Genomic DNA, 21,784 nt, shown 5'->3' with positions numbered 1-21,784 from the left:
AAAATTAACAAAAAGCCTTTTTTTTAATATTATAATTCCCCAGAGCAGTGTAGGCCTAGTGGAATCAGAGTTCAAATCTCATTCCTGAGGTCATAGGTTCGATCCTCCGGCTGTTCCCATTACACTATCTTTCTATGTGCGAATTTAGCGTTCCCTCGAATGAAGCAGAAAAACATCATGAAGAAACCCGCTTGCTGGAAAGCATGTATCAGGCATAGAATGATGATCACCTATTATTTTGACAAGTGATCATGAATGTTCTAGTTTGATTTAGTTACCACGCCACTGGTTTGATTACGTCACTGATTTCTCCTATATTTGAGAGGCAGTTGTATCATCGTGCACCACTTCTCAAATAATCTTCAGTCTATATGTCTAATCTCAATATAAATATGCAGTTGCTTGCAGGAGAAATTTCATCTCTCGTTCTACAAACACAATTCAACACTTGAAAAACTTTCATTTTAAATTCAGGCACAAAAGCACAGAATATATCATATCTCGCAGAAGCTATAAAAGTCAGGCAAGACAGGTTGTATTGTTGTAGGGTTGTTGAATTTCGCGAATAAAGCCAGGTGATCAAATAACGGCGTACTATAAACAACACGTGCGTTTAAATTGAAGATTCTTGTCTATGCTCTGGGAGGATGTTCGTTGGATGCGGTAGAATTGAAGAAAGTTCGTAGGCTAGTATATATGACTCAATCTAATTGTAGGTACTTTACCTTTTAAGACAAATTTGCTGCCAGTATGTGTGGCAGAATATGCTTTGGATTGTACCACCAAACTATTTTTGTGTCATAATCTTGCAAAATTATTATTGTTGTCTCAGATAGTTTGTCTTTATCCTCAAAATAGGCTTCGGTTTTGGCGATCACCTCTTCGGCAGCGCATGACTTTCTATCCAGCGAGCATTCTGTTTTTTTATTGCCAGTTCTTCTCACTGACAGAGTACAGAATCAGAGGTTCAGCACGACCTCAAAATTCAAATTCATGTAGGTACCATAATGTACACTTATGAACGTCAAAAAAAGAAATATATATTAAATGCTTCTAATTTTACATTTACTGCCAGTTCTCAAATCAAGGGCGTAGAACCGAGAGATGAACTGGCAATAAACTCTCCGCCACTCTTTTTAATCGCCAAGTTATTTTCACACAATGTTTATAAGGAGCGGCAACCATTACACCATGTTCCATAATAAATAAAATAAATAAAAATACTCGTGAGAACAACACGCAAATACGTAGTATATGTTTGTGTTTTCATCTCTGTATTGCGATACTCAATTTCTTTATTTACGTTCATAAATATACATTGTGTTTCCTAAATGAAAATGACTTACGAAATAATCTCGCATACCGTATCCATGTATTCCCATCTCTCGCAAAATGTGAGGCGATGTTTACAAGTTAAGAGGATGCAAATAAACTGGGCCGCATAGCTGCAAATTGTAGACGCACGACGACAGTGTACATACACCTCTACATGAGGTACATAATGGAATACCTAATTTACATAAGTAACCAAACATGCATTAAGTATTATGCTTGGACTGATGTCTCATGGGTTTTGATCGACGGCCTTATATAAAAAAGGCTTATTTAGGTTATAGAGTTCATTAATACAAGGAAAACTGAAGCCTCTCATTAATTACATACACAATCAAACACACACTAACTTACGCACAGAGATTCCTATGTTCAATTGTTTTTGAAGTGAAACTTCTTAAGGGGCAAAATTCTTAACGATCGTCACGAAGATGTGCAGCGTTTTTGTCGAAGAAAAGGGAGCGAGCGATTGATACCAATTGAGAGGGAGTGAGAAAGAGAGATCGAGAAAAAATTACACGCTATTGGTTGTTATATTCGTTTAGTAGTTACATGCTAGAACTTTAGATGTCAATTCTGTCACATAACGTCTTGTGCAGTAAACGCAGATTTTTTAGATATACAAATACATACACATACTGGTACATGATGATCTAATGGGGATTTTACTTTAGTAATAATTAATTTACAAAGAAGTTTCACTTCTGACATATGAATGCGTGCGTACAACGCTCTTTTTTATTGAAGGAGGAGGCAAATGGCGTAATATTAAGTGATATGGATACACATTGCCAGAAGGCTGTGTATCCACAAGTGCGTTGCTTTTTAATAATGGATACGCTCTTTTCTTAAAGGAAATAGTTAAAAATTTGTTTGTTTTATTATTTTTTTTGATGTGAAACATCTATAGCCGCACGTAAAACCGATTTCTGGCGTGGCGACGCATGCCGTGGCGACGCATCGCCACGCTATATAATATACACATCAAACAAGGTACAGTCTAAATGCAGTAGTAAATTTCACATTAATTAATGAAAATAATGTTTATTCAACAAATAGTCATCGTTATCTGGAAAAAAATCGTAATACATATTTGATTTTATCATTATGACATATTTACCTGGTTCCTATCACACTCTGTTATTTTCTGCATATTACTTTTACAAAATAATGTCGATGTTTCACATCTACCAGGCGTCCCGTGACGGCTCACATTTTTTTTAATATTTGGTTAAGCACTTTTGCACTTTAATCATCACATTTCTTATTTTAATTTCTTCCCATATTAGGGCTACCTGGAAGATATCGGTTGTTAGCAATATGGCCGCCGTTGACTCTCTTATCTTTTTGTGTATTAATTTATTTTAAGCACTTTTTTTAATGTAACGAATAGTCAATAAAAAAATAATTACCTAATTGCCTAGAAGATAGAAGCTAAATATAGGAAGTTCACAGAAACAGATCCAAACCCAAAACCCACAAAGGTAATGCAGTAATGGTTTTCATCTCATTGAAATAATAAAATCTCCAATCCAATGAGCACTTTGAGCCAATGAAATAACAACTATAGCAAAGTTAAAGGTGTCAACAAAAAGTTATCTAACTTTGCGTAACGACTTCTTCGGGAAAAAGGAAAACAATTATTTATCCGTTCTCCTTTGAAACGTTGACTTCGCAATCTTGCTGACCAGATTAAATATAGTCCAAGACACTAATAGACGGAATTTAAATGGGACTTTTATGTTGTATGAGGCTTTGCTTATCATATGGAACATGATGTAATGGTTGCAGCTGCTTACAAACGTTGTGTAAAAGAAAAAACTTGGCGATTCAACAGAGTCGTGGAGAGTTTATTGCCAAGTTCCAAGCCCTTGATTTGAGAACTAGCAGGAAATGTTGAATAAGAAGCATTTAATGTATTTTTTTTGACGTTCATAAGTGTACATTGTGTAACCTATATGAATAAATTATTTTTGACTTTGACTTTAATGGGTGCAGTAAACCTAAAAAAAATAAGATTTGAGGGGAGGGGGGTATTTTTTTTATCAACTATCAAAAATGTATAGTAAGAAAAGAATAAAGTTATCTGCTGCATTGTTTTTTATAACACCACGCGCCTATTTATTTTTAATTTATACAAAATATTATAAAAACTATTTAAAAGTTAGTTTCTTGCCCATTCTTCCCCATATGAAAACTACCCTTTGAAAGGGGCAACTAGAGTGATTTTTTTTTAATATTTTTAATTTTCAATTTCGACTTTCAAAAGTGACAAAATTAGGCCTAATTAAATAAATGATTTGACTTTTGTTGACTGCATTTAAAATTGAGAAACACTTTTCATAAAAAGTTAATATTTAAGTATCAAACAGACGAATGTCTAGGTAACTTTGAATTCCTCCTTTTAGCGGAACGTATAATATCACTGGAGTATAAATAAAAGAAATTTACATTTTAATTCTGTGAGCAGCTTAGTCGAGTCCGAAAAGTGATTCGGACCCATGAAATCCTCTTTGGAACTGACGAATTTCCGTTTTATAATGAATCTACTCAATAATACTTAATTTCAATTTGGAAAAAGTTATAAGTTTGCGTCCATTTCTTTGTAAAAATGTTTTCTTGAACGACTTAATAATATATATAGTATAATATGATTAACTAAGTATAATGAGTAGTGTTGGCCTAGTGGCTTCAGCGTGCGATTCTCATGCCTGAGGTCGTAGGTTCAATCCCGGACTATGCACCAATGGGCTTTCTTTGCGCATTTAACATTTGCTCGAACGGTGAAGGAAACCGACATATCTTAGACCCAAAAAGTCGACCACGTGTGTCAGGCACTGGAGGCTGATCACCTACTTGCCTATTAGATTTAAAAATGATCATGAATCAGATTCAGAAATCTGAGGCCAGGACCTCAAGAGGTTGTAGCGCCACTGATATTATTATTATTATTAAAATCCTATAGGCCTTTAAACAATCTTTTGAAAATTATTTTAATCTCTTTTATATCTATTCTTCAAACATACACAAGCAGATTAAACGCGGATCGCGAGGCACAATCGGTGTCGACCGGACGCTTAATATCGGTTATAACCGGTTATATCCGGACACTGTGCCTTGTGTTACACCTGCCGTATTTCCATAATGGCTTTGTATGAAGAGATTGTATGTTTAGTATCTATTTGGATTTTGTGAAGTCTTTATTTTCAACACGGATGGATATAGTATATATAGTTATATGTATTGCGGACTTTATGTAGATTATATAAAACTGTAATTATTTATTTATTTGGAAATAAAAAAATAAAAATAAAGTTAAAAATAAAACATGAAATAAACACGTTGGATGTATCCACAATAGGTTTCACTAATATAACTACATGATACAATGAAAACAAAACATGACAACGACACATATTATACATTGACAGTTGTTTTTTTTTTAAATTACGTCACTTTGCTCTATTGTCCATAGCTTCCGCAGCGTACGCGTTACAAATATTTTTATTGGAATTTCAGAATCTTACCTTTTTTGAAAATGTTCTATAGCATATGTTATGGCATAACGTAGGATTCTATTGGTAAAAGAAGATCTCTACGTGTTATTTATCCAAAGGAACTCGAAGTTGGTGCTATCCAGGGAATCCAATGCATTCGCCTCCTACATCTCCAGATCATATTTTATATTTAAAATCTTTGTATTTTAATCGTAATCTGTGCAATTAAACCCTATAAGCCTAAGAGGCTCAAAATCAAAATACAGTAAATCACTAATATATGTAGTTAATAATAATAATAATATCTATTTATTTTCTCACAAAAACTTACAAAAGCTCATACATTATATGTCACAACTATTTATTAATGTATATCTAAATAATTGTCATTCTTCTTTTGGGGAATTGTTATTTTTTATTTGAGACTGATGCCTGCTAAAGGTTGTGCACCTGTGTTACAGGTCATCAGGCCTCCACCACTTCGGATCGACAAAAGATAATAAGTAAAGACAATTATGGTTACAGTAGGTACGTTAACAAAATAAGAAATACATATATACATTTTATATATTATAAGGAAACCATATGGGGTATGTGTATGTGTGTGAGTTGGTGTGTGTGTGTGTGTCTGTGTATGTGTGTGTACTGAATTATTTACGTAATAATGTTACACAATTATACTCTAAATAATTATTAAATAACATTTACATAAAATTTGTGTCAACTTTATGCTCAACTATTTACCTAGTTATGATGAGCATTTTCTCGGTAACCTCATAGTTTAAGTCCAATAGCCACAGAGCAACCGTCTTCTTGCACTAATTTGTATAAGGCAAGGCTAGGCTAGGCTTCAGTCTACTCAGCTGCTGATAAATCCGCCACAGCATTAAAGGATAGACGCCATACAGTCTGTTATATATGTATCGTGTAAACTAAAGTTATTCACAAAAGAAATAAATCCAAATAACTTCGTATCATAAATCTCCCGTTAAAAATCACAAGTATAAATTGTTTTCTGCCAAAAAATGGTTACTTGAGGGTCCGAGTTTTGTTCCTTATCCGTGATTAATGATGGATAGGCATTAGCTTGGGATTTGTATGGGATATTTTTGGCTTTTACACGTAGAACTATTTATTTATATATTTGTTATTTGGAATTACGGTTAGTACTAGTTTTATTTAATGTTAGTATTATTTTTGAAGTATACCTCCTTACATTCATTCAAAACAAATAACATAATACATAAAAATATACCTAATAACTAACCTTAAAATTAAATAATAAAAAAAAAGTTATTAAAAGCTTCTTTAGGCGCATGAGGGTAAAATTTTTACGAATCGTCACAAAGATGTGCAGCGTTTTTGTCGAAGAAAAGGGAGAGAGCGATTGAGACAGATTGAGAGAGAGAGAGTGAGAAAGATCTGCCCACTAATATGATATAGGTACAAAATAATTTTATATTAAACTTATAGTTTTGTTTTGTTTGTTAAACTTGTTGTTTATAAAACAGGGGGCAAACGGGCAGGAGGCTCACCTGATGTTAATGGATACCGCCGCCCGTGGACACTCTCAATGCCAGAGGGCTCGCGAGTGCGTTGCCGGCCTTTTAAGAATATTATTGTTACCGTTAACAGAATCGTTATCAGCACGTAATTAAAACGTTCTTAAATATTTCATCGTTTAAAGGCTCTCGAACTGCATAGCAATCAGGCAACGAGTGGACAAAATCGAGTTCCATTCGATTGTATCGAATATCGATCTATTGTTCGTTAAGACAACGTTCAGTTGATTGCAAAGATACTCAACAAGTCCTGATTCAGTTTCACAATTGGATCAAATCCTATAAAATATTGAGTAAAGAAATTATGTATTAAACTAATCTATCAACTATACTGTAAGGATCAGGCATTCTGATAAACAAGCTAGGTCTGGATCTATAGTTGCTCCCCTCACACTTTAAAATCGATTTTTGTTTAGTTTTTTGTAATTGTTTCTTTTTTGTAATGTTTGTTTTGTTTAAAAATTGTTTCTATTGATTTTTGTATGTGCTCTAAATGAATGTCAGGTTTGCCTCTAATTGCTTGTCACATTCAAAATTGTATTTTGTGTTTGCTTTTACCAATGTATCAGTGTGCCTAGCGTTAGCACTTTATCAATAAAAAAAATTAAAAAAACATGTTTTAACGGATAGAAGCTATGTATACAAACTTATATGTAATTATTTTACATAATTTAAAAATTTTCCCGACGTTTCGTGTGCTATATCTAATCGGTATTTATTTCCCCGGAGTTGATATCGACTGTGGTCAAGTTGACTGACAAATGAATAATAATAATAATAAAAAGTTCTTATTCATTTAATATTAATAATGTCGGTAATATTGGCCTAGTGACTTCAACAGCCGACTGTCATCCTTGAGGTCGTAGGTTCGATCCCCGGCTGTGCTCCAATCGGCTGTGTATGTGTATTTCACATTCATTTGAAAGACAGTACATAGTGAGCAAATCGGCTTGCCTTACACACAAAAGCGGTTGTTGTGTATGTTCAGATATATTTAAAAACTGACTTATTAAAAAGTTCCTAAATCTAATTAATGTTTTTGAACATTATCGGCAACTAGAATGTTACAATACAATTCGGTTTTTCTTGCAATTAAAATCCTATATTAATCAGCATTCAAATGGTTAAAGACATTAAAATCGGTCCAGTACTTTTTGAGCCATTTCGTTACAAACATACACACAAATCTTTCCTCTTATTATATTTAGATAACTTAAGTTGGGTTACATAGCTCGTGACTGATATTTTTAAACGTAAGGTAAACCAAGAATATAAACTAATACTTGATCGTTTTTGATTTGAGCACTTTAAGGTTTACGAGGCATGTCCTAATAAAAGTTTACGAACATAACATTTGGGCATTCCTCTGCGCGTGAGAAAGACCTCTGCGTGTCGCGTGTAGGGTGACAATGGTTCGCGAATGTATTTTCTATATGAAAAAGAGTACCGAGAGTTTTTTACGCCGGCCTTTTCTCACGGCCTAAACCCTCTGTCTTCTTTGCCGATGACTAGGGATGCCTACAGGTTCAAATTTAATGACGTGGAATTAGTTACCTTGATGATCTTATGTTCCAAAATAAACATATTTTATTTTTTTATATGGGTCAGCAGTGTGGATTGGTAGCCTGCAGCAGATTTTTTTTTGTAACGAAATTCGTCGTTCCATAACTGAGCGTTTCAGGCAGTTTTTGTCGCATACTATGTGGAAAGAGCTGCAATTCGACTTAGGGTCCTTCTAGTTCAGCGTACAAATGCTTAAAAGGCCGGCAACGTACTTGCTAGCCTTTTGGCAATGTGAGTGTCTATGGTCGATATCATTTAAGTTCAGGTAAGCTTCCTGACCGTTTGCCTTCTATTACATAATAAAGGGAAAACTAAAAAAGAAAACTAGAAAAATTACTTACAAGTACTTACAACATTAAATAAATGAATGACAACATAATGTTCATAATCCAAGATTATAATCTCTTTTGTATATATTTATCTATATTATACAATACAAAACTTTACAATTATATAGTAAAATATGTAGATATGTATACGTCGGCTAGTCTCTTTACTAAACTGCGCCGTGAAACTAGCGTCCTAAACGATGGTCAGTAGATGCGTTTATTACAACATTTATTAAACTAGGTGGCTAATGCTTAGGCTATTCGTGGGAAAAAGTTGAAACATCTCACAAAAGAAATACTTTATTTAATATATTTCAAATTTTATATATCCCGGCTGACGTCGTTTCTATAGTTCTGCACCAAAAACTGAATATATTTGTGGGAAGACTGAGAGATGAATGTAAATTGTTTTTAAGTAGAATTAAAAATCGGGTATTATGTTTGGTTGAGTTGGTCTCAAAATATTAAGTGTAAAGTAAATTTTGAGTTAAAACCATTACACCCTTTATCCGTACGGTTGGGTAAGTAAGATATGCGGCCCCTACACGGTTGGCAGTTTTACGAGACAAAGGGGCTGACGCAATGCGGATCGTTAGCGAACTCTGCCACCTGTTATTGGGTTCCGCTCTATTGTACGCGTGTTTACATGATCTTGGTGACTAAATATTTCGAGAGACGGACGTTAATTTCGGTGGTAGACGAACTAAAAGTCTATATCTTCGGCTTGCTTATTTGCTGCTTTTAATAGTCCAGTGAATAGGCTATCTCGCTCTTACATCTTACAAACATTGATGAATATGTTTTACAACAGTCTACCAAATTACCGTAAATTTGTTTTCCAGGCTCTTGATGTGGTTTAAGTTTTCATTTAGTTTTGTTTATTACTGTTATTTTTTACCTTTTAGTTTTAGTTATTATTAATTTTTAATTTTTTAATTATTATTATTTTGTGGTTGTTTGTTCACTTAATTCCTTTGATATATGGCTTATGTCTTATGTAATTGATGTGTATGTGTGTTAAAGTTTTGATGTCATATTAGGTACATATAACACAGCGCCATGTATGAATTGTATCAAATAATAAACAAATATTTGCAGTAAAATAATATTGCGGGTATAAATTGAGATGTAAGCTATCCCCTATCTTTTAAGTTAGATCAAACTGCTCACGGTGTCCCAATTTAATTTAAAAACGGTTAAGTAGTTTAGGAGTCCATCGCGGACAAACATCGTGACAGGAGATTTATATATTATACTAGCGGATCCGACAGACGTTGTCCTGTCTATACGTCTTTAATTTGAAAATTTCAAACTTTTTTTAATAAGCTAAAACATTCTGGACCATTTTGATGAAAATTATTATTCAAATGTTATGACATTATCTAACGATCCAGCACATGGTCTACAATAACACAATGATAACAAAACTTTTTTTTAATTTGATCGCAGCGCTAACTGTCGGGACAGACTAAAATTAAAATTCGAATATTATTTAAAATTTGACAGTGCGATGGTACCGCCGTCTGTCGGATCCAATGTAAAACATTCCAAAATCAACAACTACTAATTAATTAAAAAAAACATTGTCCAGCGGACAAAATTGTGAATCTAAACCATTCTCGAATCTCCACGAACACACATAAAAAATTTCATCAAAATTGGTCCAGTCGTTTAGGAGGAGTTCAGTCACATACACACGCACACAAGAAATATATATATTAAGATAAAGATATACATTAAATAAATCTCTGATAGAAACTAGGGTCAACTGGCTTAATTATAAAATTCTAAGTCCTAACTAAAATCCTCAGGTACCGGTCGATGATGATAAATAAAAACACTTTAATAACCGATGGCGAATTGAAAGACAAAAGACCACACATTTGTGGCAGACATTAATCGTTTGGAAGCTCGCCTTGATTGGAAAACTTTACCTTTTGAACAAAGTTTTCGTATTAATTCTCTCTTATATTGTCTACTTCGACGTTTCTAATATATGGATTACAGGTATTGTGATAATAGGTAGAAAAATATCGTTAAAGATTTTATTGATAATCAATAAAATCAAATATTTGGAAATGAAAAGAAATATAACTAAACATAGCAGATTACAATCTGGCTCAAACATCAGCTTTGGCGTCCCTCGCGATCCCTCTAGCATCGAGGGTGTCCATGGGCGGCGGTACCACTTAACATCAGATGAGACTCCTGCCCGTTTGCCCACTGTTCTATAAAAAATCTGGTACTATCTACCAGGCGCCAACATTCAACCTTCTTCAATCAGCGTCTGTGCTCCTGCACCAAGAAATTTTAATTCTTATCGGCTAGATTACTTGGCGTTGAGTAGAGATGTAGGGTCTATCTGTATCCTCTACTGCATTTAGCATGGATTATTTACAGCTGAGTTGCTTGCATCGTCGGACGTCGAAGCAGAAGATGAAATACCACCTGCATCACCTCGTGGTCATTGGTTTCCACTCATGGAACCAGCTGCTCACTGATGTATTTCCAAACCAACCACCAAAACCAACCAACCAAAAGAAAAACTCTTTGGAAGGCTTATGATTTCCACTTGCATTATCTGCTGGCTAATCGGGATGTGGGCTGTTCTTTCAAAACAATCCTAAGATTAGTGCCTCTTCAAAACAAAGTATTTAGCAATGTTTTCGTCAAATAACGAATCGTTATCTACTTTGTCTGGTCGCATCGTTCATTACGTTATGCCCATTGCCAATACTATGGCACAATAATTATGGTCACCCGTTAATGAGTAGAAGAATTTTGTTGAATTTTTTTTTTTCTTTTTTTTTGTATATTGATACTTTGTTGCAGAAAAGTAATACCTAACCGCTTTCCAGCAATAAAATAAAATTAAGGTAATCAAGAAGTGCAAACATAGATTTATTTATTTATTTATTTCCAGTAAATTATAGTATACTATATAAGTATAGATAATATATAATACATAATATAGTTATTTAGACAAAACTAAACAGAACCGAAAAGGACACATGAAAAACAAAAAGTGCACATGAATCACGATGATTTTAGATCAGTCTCATTTTACTCCAGTTACAAAAAAATAACTTGATAAGCAGTGGACCTGCCTATAGTGGATATTTATAATAAACTGTAAAAATAAAATAAAAAAATAAAATATCTATATGAAAATACAATTTACATTTAATAAACAGTATATACTAATAAGGCCGGCAACGCACTAGCGAGACTTCTGGCAATATGACTGTCATGGACGGTATCACATCAGATGAGACCCCTGTTTTGCTTTGACCCCGTGTTTGAAAAAAGTTTCAAACCCGTATTTCGTGTGTAAAAAACTAGAAGTATGCGATGAGAGGTACCTTATATATAATTCTACCATACCAATAATACCTAACATCGTTTCAGGCACATTAACTTGGGCAATAACGCGAAAACTCAACGTTATTCGAGAATTATCGAATGCCGGGAATGAAATATCGCGTTGTTAGCGATTGTAACTATTGAAGTTATGATATTGAACAATACTCATTTCTCGCCTTAGTTTGCTGTTCGCATTCGATCAAAAAGACACAGAACGCTCATTAATGAGTGCAATGTCTTTGCAATAAGCCCTCATTTTAATCAGATTGAAAACTGGCTCAGTAGGACCTGAATAACTGAGAAATCTCTAATAAAAATATGCAAAGTAAACAATTCACATAATATCTTAATATATATGTATTACACGTTACGTTGTTTCTCTTCTATGCACATCTAAACTACTTAACCGATTTCAATCACATTTCCACACAGTTTGCAGTTTAATCAAACTCAAAAAAACTCAAAGGTTTTTTAATTGCATTTATTCTTATATTTAATAGACCAAAACTGTATATACTGTAACTATATATGCTATTGCTAATTAAATGTAAATAAATATGATTAGAATTTAAAAGGTTATTTATATAGGTATAATTTTCTTCTTTTTTTGCTTTGCTTTTCTTGCTTATCCAAACCATTGTCTAAGGTTTTTCAGGTTTTGCATAGAACGGTTGAGAACTGGCAAGAAACTATCCGTCAATCTAAAGATAATCTAAAGCCTGGGCTATAGAGCCCAGTTTTTTTAACAAGACTCAAAAATCAAAAAGTATTTTTTATGAAACACGGGGGCAAATGTTCAGAGGGCTCCTGATGGTGGATACCTCAATAACGGAGGCTCGCAAGTGCGTTGACGGCTTTTTAAGAGTTAGTGCTAGAACCTGGATGGAAACGTACATTGCACTGAAAAATACACAGGCTATTAGCTTAGATGAAAACGAAATTGAGAGATTAGATAGCGGGCAACCCGGGCGTTTAGTGCGGTTTTATCGCATCCGGTTATACGGTTATATCCGGTTGGAACCGGTTAAACAATTGAGTGAGAAGGTAATGTTATGTAAATCGGTTTGTGTTATGGTGCACCTGGTTCTATATAGTTTTGTGTAGAGGCCGTTGTTCAGAATTAATTGGGAAGGTTTGTAGCCGCTACTGAGTTTAACTAGTGTTTAAACGATTCTCAACTCTACCAACGTTTCTCATAAGCTATCTACATTTCACATAAGTTCTCCTACCGTTTCCCTTAAATACTTTAACACTATGTAATATAACAAAAACCTTCGCCACAGAAACGTTTAACCAAGTCTGCTAGTTTATTGTATTTTGTTCGACTCAGAAAAGTATTTAACTATATTAATTACGAATAGTAATTTGATGGCTTTCCGAGAGTTTCGATAGTTTGTATACAATTTAATGTCCTCTTTCGACTTTCCTTCTCTTGATGTTTCTGTTATATACTAATTGAGTCTGTGAAATGGAACCGTCCTGGGATTTGAGGTCACAGTGTTTAATCGCCTTTTATGTTGGCAACACTGCCCTTATAGTTATTATCAATACTAAATATTAAATGTAAATTTTAAATAGTGTATAATTTTCGGTAGTGGGCTAATCGATTTTAAAGAAAGCATTGTGGGGTGCCTAACACGCTGTTTTGCTAATTTTTTTCTGCTTTACCAAAAAATCTGGTATATCTACTGTATACTTATTTTATCGTGGATATATTTTAATCGTATTTCTTAATGTATTTTTTGTAACACTTATCTTATTTCTTGGGGGGTATATCTTGGGGGGTAATGGGGGAGAACGGACTCAACATCTTTCCGGCCCCAACTGTCAACCTCACCTGCACGCGCGGACAACATATCATCCGCGGCGGTATTCCTATACCGTGGTCCCCCTGCTAGATAACGGACGAGGCAATGGCGACCGAGCCGTGGCGGTATAACCACATTCCTGACCAGAGGTCAGAAGAGGCTACAGTGGCCTTGGGGTTCAAATAACCCCTAAAAGAACTGGCGCAGAAGGCAACGGGAAACCACTGCAGCTTATCTCCCAAGACAATCGCTATGGAAGTACACACAATAGAATCACGATTGCCATGCGAACCGCCTAGCCAGCGGCGCCGCGCCGCGTCCGGGGCGCGCGGTGGGAAATGGACTACCGGCCATGTTGGAGTTAGAGACCAGGCTCCACGTGGAGATAATGCTACTGGAATCTCCGTAAAGTTGCGAAAAATCCAGAGAATAGGCACGTGGAATGTTCGCGGGTTGCTAAAAACCGGTAAACTTGACATCGTGGAAAGGGAAGTCACTAGATGTGGTTTATCCATTTGCGGTCTAACAGAAACGCACTGGAGAAAAAATGGGCACTTCTTTACCGACGCCCATGCTGTTTACTTTTCCAGTAGCGATGACAGTAGCCGAAACGGAGTAGCGATTCTTATTCCTAAGCATGAGAATAAAAGTGTGATAGGGTATGAGGCAGTTAGCGACCGCATTATATCTATGAAGCTCAAAGCCTCACCTGTAAACTTAAATCTAATACAGGCATATGCCCCTACTAGTGAAGCTCTACCCCTCGTACTGGAGAGTTTTTACCAAGATTTACAAACAACAATTGCCAAAATCCCCAATAGAGAATTACTTATAATAATGGGTGATTTTAACTCAAAAATTGGCGCAAACTCTGCCCAGTACAGCAAATGTGTAGGAAACTTCGGACTTGGGGTACGTAACGAAAGAGGTGAAAGATTCATGCAGTTCGCAGACGAGAACAACATGGTAGTGGTAAACAGTCTATTCCAACACCATCCCCGTAGACTGTTCACCTGGACATCACCTGGAGGTAGAGCCAAAAACCAGATTGACTACATACTAATAAGATCACGTTGGCGTACCTCCATTCTTAATGCCCACACGCTCCCTGGGGCTGATTGCGGTTCCGATCACCAACTCGTCATCGCAAAGATGAGGTTGAAGCTCAAGGCCACTCGATCCACCAAGATGACAAGACGGATTGAAATAGCAGATAACGAGAAATTCACTACATCCATTGAACGGAATTGGCAAGATTGGAACGTTGTGAGCCGCAATGAAGCAACACCAGACACGCTATGGAATAAGGCTAAACAACTCATCCAAAATGCAGTCACTGAGTCTAATCCGAGATCAGAAACACGCAAACGTCAACACTGGATGACCGACAGTACCCTTGCCCTTATAGAAGAGAGACGCCTAAAGAAAGCCGCAGGAGCAGACATAAGAGAGTTGAATCAACTGCCTGCTAACATACAAGCCTGCTGCAGGCGAGACCACAATTCCCACCTTCGTAGCATTTGTGACGAACTTGAAAAACATGCTATGAAGCACGAGTCTAGAGACCTTTACCATAAAATTCGTCTTATTACTAAAACTCTACCTGCTAAAACCTGGGCTATCGAGAACGACAAAAATGAAGTGGTAACAGAACTCGAACAAATCTCTGAAACGTGGAGGACCTATTGTCAATCATTGTTCCTAGATCCGCAGTCTCGACTGTCTATAAGCACAGAACCAGAGCCAGATAATTTGGAACCAGACATCCTTCTGTCGGAAGTAAGAGCTGCCATAAAACACCTGAAAAGCAAAAAAGCAACTGGTAGAGATGCAATTCCTATAGAGACAATTAAAGCCTTAGGAGAACGTGGCGACCAGATGTTTCATCTCATCTGCAATAAGGTGTGGCAGACAGGAGTATGGCCTACGGAATGGACACACACCATATTTACACCCCTGCATAAAAAGGGCTCAACGAGGAAATGTAACAATTACCGCCTCATTGCTCTAATACCACACGCTAGCAAAATATTGCTGCATATCCTCAACGAGCGCTTGAAAACCTATCTCTCTGGGGAGATCGCTCCGGAACAAGCAGATTTGTCAGGGGAAAAGGCACTCGGGAACAAATCCTCATTTTACGCCAGATTATAGAGAAGTCAAGAGAATTTAACAAGCCCATATTCATTTGCTTTGTTGATTTCTCAAAAGCATTCGACTCAGTGAAATGGCCGGTGTTGTGGAAGACCCTGCTAGATATGGGCACACCGAAACATCTTGTGCACCTTTTAAGACGGCTCTATGAAGAAGGTACAGCTTCAGTTCGCACAGATGATGTTCTATCAGGTGATTTCCATCCCAGTGCCGGAGTACGCCAGGGGTGTATAATATCACCGCTCTTATTCAATGTGTACACAGAGCTAATAATGCGGATCACTTTGGAGGACTGGACAGACTGGACCGACAGATTGGTGGATACAGGATTGCGAACTTGCGTTACGCGGATGATACGACTTTGTTTGCATCCAGTTCGCAATACTTGGAAGAGCTTCTGTTAAAGATGGAGCGAGTGAGTCGTGAATTTGGCCTCAGGATAAATCGTAGCAAAACCAAGGTGATGATTGTTGACCGTGCCGGAAATAATTCGCCTCAAGTGGCTCAAGTCGCGAAATGCAACGTGGTTCAATCGTACATTTATCTTGGGGCTCAGATTTCGAGCAATGGCGGCTGCATCGACGAGATTAAACGTCGGATGGGCATCACGAGAACGGCGATGGACAAGTGCAGAAAATATGGGGAAACAGAAATATAACAAAAGCCACGAAGACCAGGCTCGTGAAGGCACTCATATTCCCCATATTTCTGTACGCAGCCGAAACGTGGACCTTGCGAGATGTGGAAAGGCAGAAAATAGACGCTCTCGAAATGTGGTGCTGGAGAAGAATGCTTGGGGTATCGTGGACCGAGTTTCGTACAAACGTCTCGATACTTCAAGAACTCGGTGTTAAGCAGCGTCTATTTTCAACAGTACAATCTCGCATCCTTACATTCTTCGGTCACGTATCTCGGCGTGGCGATCAGTCCCTAGAACGCCTTGTCGTCCAGGGGAAGGTGGAAGGCGCTAGACCGCGCGGCAGGTCACCTACACGCTGGACCGATCAGATTAAGTCCGCCGTAGGAGAAACACTGAATCAGTGCAGCAGGATGACCTCCAATAGGCAGCGGTGGCGGAGCGTCGTGAAGCGCATTACATCTGCGCCTTCTACTTCTACTACATAGCGATCACGACCGCTCTGCCAAGAGCGAAACGAATGAGAAGAAGAATCTTATTTCATTCATACATTTTAGATGTAAAATATGCCGTAGATTTAGTACTATGCATGATGTGGTAAACTTTAATAATAGGACCTGGATGACAGAGCTTAGCTCGGTATTTTTTTTTATAAATCGTGTTTTTTGGAAATTTTACTACTTTTAATAGTACGAATTACCTACTCATAAAATTATGAAATATGATTATAATTATCGAATTATATTTATATTTAAGTTTTTATTTGACTGACATCTTTAAACGAGCAATTTTATGTTTAAGTTGATAAAACACAAATAAAATGACATTTTCTAGAAATGATTCCTAGCTAAATCGATTTATCGCCCCCAAAACCCTCTGTATATTAAATTTCATGAAAATCGTTGGAGGCGATTCCGAGATTTCAATTATATATATATATATACAAGAATTGCTCGTTTAAAGATTTAAGATAAGATAATTAAAGAGCCGGTTTCGTCGTGTCTATTATAAAATATTCGTAATACAAATCAATCTTATACCTTAAATAAATTAAAATTTTGTTGCCATGCGCACACTTTAGAGAAATTTAGAGTATTTTAGTTTTTATTTTGTTTATGATTGTATAATGTTATTATACCTCTAATTGTTTGTATACGATCTGCATGATATTTCAAACGATTAGGATATTAATTGGTAATACACTAATACAATAACTGTGTACGACAATTGCGGGAAACCAGGAACCAAATTTATGACGATTTTAATTTAAAATTAATTTTTAAAAAATAACCCTCCATAGTAACTTATCAGTTAAAAAAATCAAATACACAATTAGGCGCAATACTCATCGAGCGAGTTTGCTTATCTTGTCGAAGCCGTGTACAAATTATTTGAAGAAGTCTATTTGATATGAGAGGGTGCAATTTAATCAATTACCATCTTTCCCAATATAAGCGCGTTTAACAAATTCAAAAAGGCATTAAAGATACAATATGTCAGAGTGAACATTGTTGACTAAAATTGGGACGGCTAATGGCGACGTGTATCTCGCTCGTATATAAATAAGTTTCTCATGTAAATAAAATACATTGCAATGAGAAATAAAGTTTATTAAACATAAATACATTTATTTTAAAACTAAAGTTTTGTATTTAACAGTGGTCGAAAATCCACGTCTTGCCCACTTACCATAGACAATGACGCTATGCATAGTAGGACAGGTATATTGTTGGTGTTATTGAATGCTCACCTATCTCGACCCAGCTAGATTGAAGTGGAAAATATCCAATGCAAATATGCCATTGGCGGCTTCTGGGAGGTATAAACTTCTGATGCGCCTTGCGGTTTTTCACCTACGGGCGTTGTTTTGCAGTGCCTTATGCAGCGAATACATTATATAAATATTCATATATGACGGGTAATCTTTGATTATAAAATATTGAAATTCTTGAATTTTTTTTGGGTTAAGTTAATAAGACAAATGTAATTTTAAATTGTAACTTTAAATTTTGTCAAAATATTATAGAACACTAAGGGTCTGTTTCACAATGTCCGGATAAGTTCCAAATAAGCAATTTATTACTTATTAGTGGGATAAACTAGCGTTTGTTGCGTTTCACGACTGTCATGCAATGGCAAGTATCTTATTCTTTTAAAACTATCTTATTCTTTTAGAACTTTTATCTTTCGAATAAGTAATGTGTTGCATAGCTATTTGGTACTTTATCCATACATTGTGAAACAGACCCCTAGACTGATAATGAACATTACCTTAGTTTAAGGATTAGTATTGTAGAAAATTAAGTCAACATAATGTTATTATAATAGCCTTAATTTTCTTCATAACATAATACATAAAAATATATCTAATAACTGACCTTAAATGTAATAACTAAAATATATTATTAAAAGGAGTCCCTTAAGGCAAGGTTCCGAAGATACTGGCAGCGTTCACCTTTGAATTAGCTAGACTAATTCTTTGTGCGATTTAGCTGCCAGCCTTAATTATTGTATAGCCTAGATTATAATTCTTGTAAAGAACGCATTCTTTTTTGTGAACTTTATTGTAAGAAAAAAAATCTTGTGCTTTATATTTCTGTGTCAATGTGTATTCCGTTTCAACTTTTGTGTGTCATGTAATTGTTTGAATAAAGTTTAGTGATTAACTGTAGAAATACTTAAATAAAATAAATAAACAAAAAAGATTTATGGATTTATTTCAAAAGCCACCTCCTATTTTAGTCAATCTACCGTAATTGACGAGTTTGGAAGAAAGGGTAAAATTTCAGTCACGCTTCGGGAAGAGCTCTCATAAATATTGTAATCGCAGTATTTCATTGATGAAATTTATTTAAATTGGCAATAGATATTGAGAACTGAATCAGTGATGTAAAATAAAGACGATGAACGTTTAATTGTGAATAGTCGAGTTGACTAAAGTCTGATTTTCGCTTGAGCCAGGTGCGATCTGGAGCTTTAGGCAGAAGTACAAGAAAAATTCTGCCACCAAATATTTATTATAAGTAAATATCTGTCTCATTTACAGAGGGTTCCATTAATAGAGGTGAGAATACAGGTTATTTCAGTTATACAGGTGCGATCATTAAATAAAACAACTTGTTATGTATGTAAATGAGTTGTAATAAAAAAAATAGTACTTAAAGGTAATCAAAGGAATATGGAAACAGAATGTATCAATTATAAAAATCTGTCATTTTAGTTTGTCGTTTGGAAGTATCAGCCATCAGATGTTTTTCGATGTTATAAATTTTATCAAATATGCTTTGGTCACCAATTGATGACATTGATGACACAAGACATTGATGACATAACCGAAACTAAAACTAAAGAAGAAGGTAGAATAAGAATGAGTAAACAAACAATGTTATCTCAGTTACAGAGGTTTATGCATATAAAATTTACTCGCTGTCTCAGTTATAGAGGTAACCTATGCTTCTACATATTATTGACATAGATTTAGCAAAAATAGCGTCTGTTCGGGAAAAGGCCTCCTCCAACTTTTTCCACCCATATTTAATTTGTGCCATCGTCATCCAATTTCCTCCAGCTACCCTGTCGATCCCGTCGGCCCATTGCTCTATTGGTCTTCCTTTGTTCCTTATTCCTTTTGGACCAGTCCATTCGGTTACTGCTTTAGACCATCCAGAGACTGATCCGACAGTTCTGACCGCCCATGGCTATTTTTTTTTAATTCAATAGTTTCTAAAAAATCACATTCTTTGTATACTTGAGAGCGATGTAAGTTTTTACTGACGGAGTTTGGAGCGCAAGTAACTTTTAACATTTTTAGCGCTGAAAAAAACCTTTGTTGCAGTTGGTAACACCTCATCTATTTTGGTATCTTTTTGAGTGTTTGACAGATTTTTGTACCGTCGATTCTTCATCTAATTTGTATACTAAAATCTCCCTTCTGCTTGTAGATTCAGTTTACAGTTCATTTAGTGTTTGGTCTCGGTCAAATTGAAATATGCAGGGGATGATGCATAGGATCTAGCGAAGACGCGATTTCAGCGCGCCTCCCTACTACAGCCTAATCAGCCTAAGGGTTAACCAGACCCTGAATCTGTCATCTGTACAATGGACTACGTGCCCATCTCCATTTAAGTTTATGAGCAGATTGCTTTCGATATGGTTACATTATTAGGTATATATATTCGACTTTAATCAATGTTTAAATCAGTATAAATCAGCCTTTTAATATCTAGATTAAAAATCTCAAGCGATTATTAAAAATCATAGCCTTAAAAAAATAATAGACTATTTGATTTCCAATGAGAAAGTCGTTACTTTTAAAAGGCTTCATAAATCAGCGCCGATTCTCCCTTAAAAATAATAATATGATCTTCAGATAATAATTCCTCTTTGTTGAGTTAAATTAAAATCATTTATTCAATTAGGTACACTTATGAACGTCAAAAAATAATTAAATGCTTCTAATTTTACGTTTACTGCAAGTTCTCAAATCAAGGGCGTAGTACGGAAGAGTTGGGGTGTTTTTTTTATGTATAATATTCTAAGGTTTCGATATTTGTAAATATACAAGGAACATGTATACTAACAATACAATAATAGAACTGTATAGTAATTTTATATTACGAGTACATTGTCTTCAAATATAATTATTTAACTAATGTATACAACTATTGAAAATTCTATTTTAAAAAAGTGTTGAGTTTCTTGCCCATTCTTATTCTGAACTAGCTTTTGGAAGGGGCAACTAGAATCATCTTTATATTTTATTAATCGTTCAAAAGTTCCATTTGAGGTTATCTAATTGTAATAAATGATTTGATTTAATTTGATTTGAAGAACTGGCAATAAACTCTCCGCCACTCTTTTTAGTCGCCAAGTTTTTTGTATTACACAATATTTGGAGCTACAATCATTACCTCATGTTCCAGATGACTTTTTAAGTAATTAATAATAATAAAATAAATTTAAAACAAAGTTTTGTCCTCTATTGACCCCTGTCGATAGATCCATGCCTGTCGTCCCTAATTTATTTCCAAGGTTTAAAATCGGCTCAGTTTTTATTTTGTAAAGACCGACTTAGGAGTTTACCCATTATAGCCGAATAAACAATATTTATCCAGATATTGATTTGGGCTGATCAATTTAAAAAAGTATTGTTAAAGTATCTTATCAGATAAGCATAAAACAATGTTTTTATGTTATAATTATATCATATAATACTTATATATATTTATAATTTTACTTATTTCATATATTTTAAAACAGCTTGTAACATATACTGTAGATATAGCATTATGTATTATGTAGTGAACTTAATAAATATAATTAACTTAGTAATATGGAAACACAGATACCTATTGAGATTATAAAAGTATATTTAAACTCTAGTTAAACTTGTAAACAAGGGTTGTAATTAAATTTATGCAAATATTTGTCGTACACGTTTTCAATTAGCATATCCAGGTATAAAATTGATTTTTAATTAATTACATATTATGTTGCGTTGGAAGTTATTTTCTTTAAAAAAGGAGAATTCTCGACCACA

This window comes from Pieris rapae, chromosome 23, assembly GCF_905147795.1.
Source record: "Pieris rapae chromosome 23, ilPieRapa1.1, whole genome shotgun sequence".
Classification (NCBI taxonomy): domain Eukaryota; kingdom Metazoa; phylum Arthropoda; class Insecta; order Lepidoptera; family Pieridae; genus Pieris; species Pieris rapae.
Note: the sequence above shows the minus strand (reverse complement) of the source record.